We start from the raw sequence: 7,192 nt of genomic DNA, 5'->3' as shown, positions 1-7,192 counted from the left end.
GTTTCTTATAAAGTATACCCAAGTGTATCTAGTGCTATCATCAATGAATATAAGAAAGTAATATGCTCCACCAAGTGACATAGTTTGCATTGGACCACATATATTAGTATGCATCATTTCAAGTATTTCACGTTTTCTTCTATTTTCATGCACAGGAAATTCTTCCCTATGTTGTTTTCCTAGTGCACAACCTTCACATTCAAAGTGTTCACCCTTTATAATTGGAAGACCTTCTACCATCAATTTCTTTTGTAGTAGCATTAGGTCATTATGATTTAAGTGTCTATACCTTGATGCCAAAGTTCTATAGTTGACATGTGTGTTGATGCCAAAGCTTGATGCCCATTCTTCATTACATTCAGCTTGTATAAGCCTCCAACTCTCATTCCTTTTGCAACAACTTTGTAGTTGCCCTGCACATCCTTTACCAAATAATGTGATTTCACAAATTCAACTTTTAAATGTTGATCTGTGATGGTAGAGACTGGAATTAAGTTCTTCTTTAATCCAGGAACATACACCACATTTTGAATTTGTTTTTCTTGTCCATTAGGCATCATAACACTTATATTACCATATCCTTTAATATCATGTGATCTCTCATCTCCTAAATAGATGTGTACAACCTTATTAATCTCATGATAAGTATCAAGCCAATCTCTTTTGCATGACATATGGATTGATGCACCAGAATCTATAAACCAATCATTATCATCATCAGTTTCTGCTGATAAAGCAGCATTGGACACAAACAATTTAAGATTGCTAACATCTTGACTAATTGCTTCATCTCTATCAACATAATTGCTTGAATGCCTTCTTTGTTTAAATTTATCAAACCTCCTTTCTATGCAATTCTTAGCAAAACGACCAGGTTTTCCACGGTAATAAAAAACATCATATCTACTTGATTTGGCATTTGTCCTTGGTAAAGGGGTACCTTGAAATGATTTTACCTGTGGCTTTTTGCCTTTATTTTTCTCCCACTGTTTGCTTTTGAAGGACTGCTTCCCTTTGGCCATCAATGCAAAATCTGAATTAGGAGATTTCTATTTAATGCTTCTTCTCCGCTCTTCTTCCTGCATAAGTATACCTGCCAACTCATCAAAGGTAGGAACCTTCTCTCTAGCTGAAAGACCAGTTATAAACATTTGATATTCATCAAGCATTCCACTTAATGTCACAGTAACAAAGTCTGTACTAGATACTGATTCATCAATGTCACTAGTTTATCCTTTAGATCTTTAAATCTAGAAATAAAATCACTAACACTTTCATTTTCTTCCATCTTAATTGAAAGAAGCTTACTCTTTAAATACAATATTTTATTTGTAGTCTTCGTCTCATACAAATTCTTGAGAGTGTCCCATGTCTCTTTGGATGTTTTGCACTCTAATATGTGCAATAATGTTTTCCTTAACTGTCATCCGCAGAGGCACCTTTGCTATGTTTTCCCATCGCTCCCAATCTTGAATTGTAGCATCTGTGGCTTGAGGGGACACTGGCTTAACTTCAGCTCCAGGCACAATCACCCATGTATTGTTGCCTTCCATCAAAGTCTGCAACTTAAACTTCCAATTTGCATAATTTTCACCATCTAACTTGTTAGAGTCAGATAAATAAGATTCTGCCAATACATTAGCCATTTTACTTATTTTCACCATACCAAATCCAGAAAGAAATTACTAATTTTTACAAATATAAGCCCTCAAGCATAACTCATAAAATTTATTGGATAATATGTAGGTTGCCTCTCCTTTTTTTCTTTCTCCTTTTTTTTTTTTAAACAGACTACAACCGGCTGGCATCATCATTTGTTTATTGAAATGTATTACAAAAGCACAGAATTGAGGCAATCACGCAAGTAAATGATAGACAGAAAACAGTCCAACGCCCGCTACAATAATCACAAAACACACTATTACACTCACTACAGTCGGCACCTGTAACTAATAGTATAAAACTAAGGAAACGAGTCCAGATTCCATAGTCACAAAACACATTAATTCATAGACTGACTAAAGCTCCAATGTTATAAAACTATGATAATCAGCCAAAATTCTATCGTCAGCAAACTTTATCAGTGAACCTTGGAATAGTCAACATTAGGAGAGATAAGTACGTTGATACCAAATCAGAGATCAATGACCTTGCACAGACTCGACAGATTGGCGGCCTTTCCCAACTTGAATAGATGTTATCAGCGGTTTGGCTCCCTCCAACGAACCACTCTTCCGCACCATCACTTTCCACCACAGCGGCTGCTACAATGCTCCTCCAACTCAGACTCAACTTTGGTCTCACACAGCTCACCTGAGCTTGTTCTTTTCACACCTCGCTCCTGCTTTGATACGAAATCAGAGAGCACACACAGTTTAACACATGAACAGAACTTAGAACTTGTCTCCATTTGATGATTGAACAGGTATTTATACACAACAAAGAAACTTCTGGATTTCGGTGGGGCGGTGGCTTCTCCAGGAAGCTTATCCATTTGTCAATGTGTCCGCCAAATTCTAGAAGCTACCTACTGAATTCTCTAGAGGTGTCCAGCTACTGCATTAATGGTAGTGGTTGGAATTACCATTGTTTTCCAATAGTTCACCGACAGTTACAAGGTAGAGGATGGGACATTATACTACGGGATCGCCACCAGAAGCGGGATGTGAACAATGAACCCAGATATCAACAGGACAGTGGATCTATTTTCGTATAAGATCACGGTTTCTTGATTTCGTGCACATGGTGCTATCGATTCTAGTGTCTGCATCGGTCACCCTCATGGATCCCAACATTGTAGGCCGTTACTACGCAGATGCCTGAGAGGGCCAGAAGCATCTGGTCATAAGTCTCCCCATCGCAGTTGGGACTGTTTTCAGTATGGTCTTTGTTAAGTTTCCTTCAAAATGCCATGGAATTGGATATTCCGCTGCAGATTAACATGAAGCTAACCTTATATAGCCGCTTGTTGTTATGTCATCAGTTTCATATTGCAACATCTAATTAAAGCTCTCTTGGATGTACTACTAGTTCCAAGAATGTTGCGCTCCACGTCCATAGATTTAGAGTGAATGCTTGCTATTCATAGCTTTATCAAGGATTCTTCTGTGGGATTTACATGATGGACTTGTTAATTAATGAATATCTTGTAACTCGATCAAAGCATATGTATGGATTTGTTGTATAGCTCCAACCATTCGGAAATGACCATTCGTGCGACGGACTCCATCACTTTATGTTTGGCTTTCGAGTTTAATATTTCAGTTAATGTCATGAATGATGGCTGGGCAGTCACTCATGCACTGTAGGTAGGTTGTAAGTGTATATAACCATTTGGTATTCATGAATTGCTTTTACAACAAAGTTATTAATTTAATGAGAACTATCTTGAGTTCTAGTTTTCATTATATTGACTTTTAAATGTGGGTGATTTTGAACCAGTTTGAGAAGTGTCGATGCAACATGGTTTTTTTTTGGGACATACTTGTGACACTTCAACTTTTTTTTGGGTCTATTAAGTATGAGAAGTGTTGATGCAACATGGTTTTTTTTGGACATACATGTGAGACTTTAATTTTTTTTTATGATTTTTTTTTTAAATGTTGGTTATTTTATGTTGATTTTCAAAAGTGTTGTAGCATGAATTTTTTTTGTAGCATATTTTTGATACTTTAAATTTTTTTATGTCTTAAGTATAGTATTTTTTTTAATGTTGGCACTACTACACAGAAGAAGATTTTAAGACATTTATTTTAGACAAAATTATCATTTCATTTTATCTTAACTCTTTATTTGTTTATATTAAATTTTGATATTTTTTTAACTATGCAGAGGACATAAAGGTTGAAAACCCAGAACCCTAAAATCCGGGTTCCCATTATGAAATTAATTATAAAAGGCCCTGAGGATAGAGATCACAAATCAGTCAATCGCCAGAGTCGGGGTGTATTTGTTAGAACCCATAATGAGGAATGGATATTGAGACCCTGCAACCCCAAATCCCTGTAATGCTTTGCTAACTAAATCCTCGAGCAAGCCAGCATTACAACATTCATAGTCAAGAACTAAGAAATTTCTCTTTTGGCATATAGATGGTAATGTGTTATTGAGAAAAGATGATGTCAACAATTACTCACTAGAAATTGGACACGTGGCTTGGTGAATGCCAATATGAATTCATCCTGGCCACAGATCCTGGATGTTCAATATCCCTATTTCTAATTACATTCTAAAGGGAATCGAGCTTCTAGGCTTTTAGAGGGCAAGGTGCATGATCTACTAGTCACAACTCAGCAGTGACACGTACCATTTCCCGTAAGGGGAAGCCTACAAGTGGCAACGAAAGTATTTTCTCACATGTCACAATCACCAATGATTAAAAAGCGTACATTTACTAAAAGGATCACTGCCTATGATAAAGCAATGTCACTCAAAAGGGAGCTATAGTGGATGAAGAAGCACGACAAATAAGCCAATGCCAACCCCTAGGAAATTCATAGTCAATAGAGTAAGCAACATTGATCAACGGTTATGATTGATCATGAGGGGTTGAACCATCACTCGAACGCCACTCAAACACCCCTCTGGAAAGATTAAAAGGGCCTCGCCACCTGTTAGTCCAAGGCATTGACCATTTGACTATTGGGATAATTATCAAGTGAGTATGGCAATCAAGTGTGGAAATGAGTTGATACATCTCCCTTACTCCCTTTTCCTGCACCCAACCCAGTTATGCCACATGTTTCCACTGTGCCATAGCAGTATATTTCCTTCCTAAAACTCTGTGCAAAATAACCGTTGTACCTCGCGTACCTACCATTGCACTTCATATCGTATATTTAAAACCATTATGTGTCAACCATTTTCATGAGTTTGTAGCACTATCATATAAATCTCTTGCCATAGTAAAATACCTTTGTATATTCACAATGCTTTATCCTCGCACTTTACCTAGAAAAACATTCACCTACTTCATCATCAAAACATGACGAAGACGAAGGAAAAGTTGAAAACTCCTATGTAACAACCTATTGGCCCATTTAGGGAAACCATTGATGAAAATTTGCCCAAGGTGGTACTACTTTCAGAGACAGTATGCACCAAATATGCAGGCCACTCCTCATAGGAGGCAATATACAAATATTTCGAAGATGGAGGTCCTTAGGTGACCATCAAGACAATAGTCATCGATGATCAAACCCCCACCTCAGAAGCGACCCCACAAGACGTGGCCAATTCATTTCTACATATGATTAGAGCAAGACCTAGGATCTTTTCCTACAAATTCATGGTGAGATGGGTGATTGAAACACTAAATATTATGGGAGTAAGTTCCTCACACAAAATTGGATGATAATTGGATTGTTCACAGCAGAGGCCTTAGAAAGGATGTACCAATTTCCAAACCCTCAAAATGTTTATGACAAAAGGTGTGTGGCAGAATTCTGTAAAAAGCATGAGGGTCTAGTGGAGTTAATTAGGGAATGGAGGAGTGACTCGAATAAGCACATGAAAGAAAAAGGGGGTAAGTATTCCATAGACTCTCTATCATATCCTTTCAATCAAGTGGTTGTCATGCTATGCATACCACAATGTCTCCAAATTTCCTGAAGATTGTGTCCCTCTTATTAATGGGGCCTCTGAGGGATATATCTTTGACTGGGCCATAATACTATCCAATAATATAGCTAGGAAAATTCTAGATTTATGCTCCTCCCACAACATGTCTAAGAAGAAAACCCCTTTGTTCCACATATTAGCATATGTAATGGATTCCCTTTGTTATTCCCTTGATTTCCCAACCATGGGTTGGAAATGGACTATCTCTGATCCTACACCAATTCACATCTACCACAATATACTCCGGGAAACCAATTACTTTGATCACTTTTATTAAAATCTTCCATAATGTTATTATTCCCATCTTTCTAGTTATATTCAAAACCATGCCCCCCAAGATGTCCCTGCAACATAATGAACACCTTAGGAAGATCGAGAATTGGTATGGTGAGGAACTTTTCACCTATATTAGCGTCTTAGGAAACCATGCCCCACACATGTTTTACCACTATATGTTCCATATAAAACGATAGGTAGGGAGGTAGCATACCAAATCGTTGGCTATGGAATCACCAGAGCATCGAAAGAATCCAACAAGAAATTTTTGCCCGAATTTCCTATGCCTTTTGGGATATTCACCATGGAAAATTATCTGCATGCAAAAGGGGAGCTCTTGCCTATTGAAGCATCAAATTTGGCCACCATTCTGACCATGTGTTATGATCTAAGGTGAGTAGAAAAGAAGGTGGCCCTGAATGCATGTATCAAAAAATTCATCCACGAAGAGAACAAGTTTGATGACTCGTTCCTTGGTACGACATCTTATGAGTGAGTACTAAAAATAGTAAATGAGGAGTTGTTTAAATTGGAGTGGGATTAGATCCCCACCTCTAGGAATGTAAGATTGGCCCCCTTACCATTGAATTGTTATAGTTTCCCTTGCAGGGGCAAGTCTCTTTAATGAATGCTATGGCATCTCTTTAGCAAGGGATTTGTTCCAAAATGGTGACTACTCCATCACAGCAACAAACAACAATAATTGTCTCTTCAGACCCTGAAGGACAAATGCACAAAGTGAATCCATAAATGAAGCATCAATGGGACCAATTTGACCAGGCCTGAATAATTCTAAGACAAGGGAACGAGATAAGGATGTCTTGGAGGGAAAAATAGTTTTCCAAGTGAAGAATCCATGTAATATGCACCTTATAAGGAACACACATGGTTAGATAAACCCATAGATGAGAAAACACTAACATTTACTAGGCCCAAAGTATATATTATCTCGATAAACCCTACTTCAGAGGTCTTCCTCAACATTGAAGAAATTCCCCCACTAGATGTGTTTTACAACCCTGTGCATAAGGTTGTAATATAAAGGGGAAGGAAGAAAAGGAAGATAGATGAGTCACAAGCCTTAATTCTTGAGAAAATTTCACAAGGCGCTCCCCTTAAAGGCATCTGTAAAGGAACTTCATCCACCCCTATTGAGGAACTTGGGAGATTAACACAGTTTATAGGTGCCTGTGTATCATCCACCATGGATAAGGTTATGGAAATTCAGGAATTACTAAGGGAAAAGGATGAAAAGATTACATCCTTGAAGCAGGAACTGACTGACAAGGAGGAACAA

The sequence above is a fragment of the Pinus tabuliformis genome, chromosome X (assembly GCF_031772625.1).
Source record: "Pinus tabuliformis cultivar Carrire ecotype Pingquan chromosome X, CPIR1, whole genome shotgun sequence".
In the NCBI taxonomy this organism is placed as follows: domain Eukaryota; kingdom Viridiplantae; phylum Streptophyta; class Pinopsida; order Pinales; family Pinaceae; genus Pinus; species Pinus tabuliformis.
Note: the sequence above shows the minus strand (reverse complement) of the source record.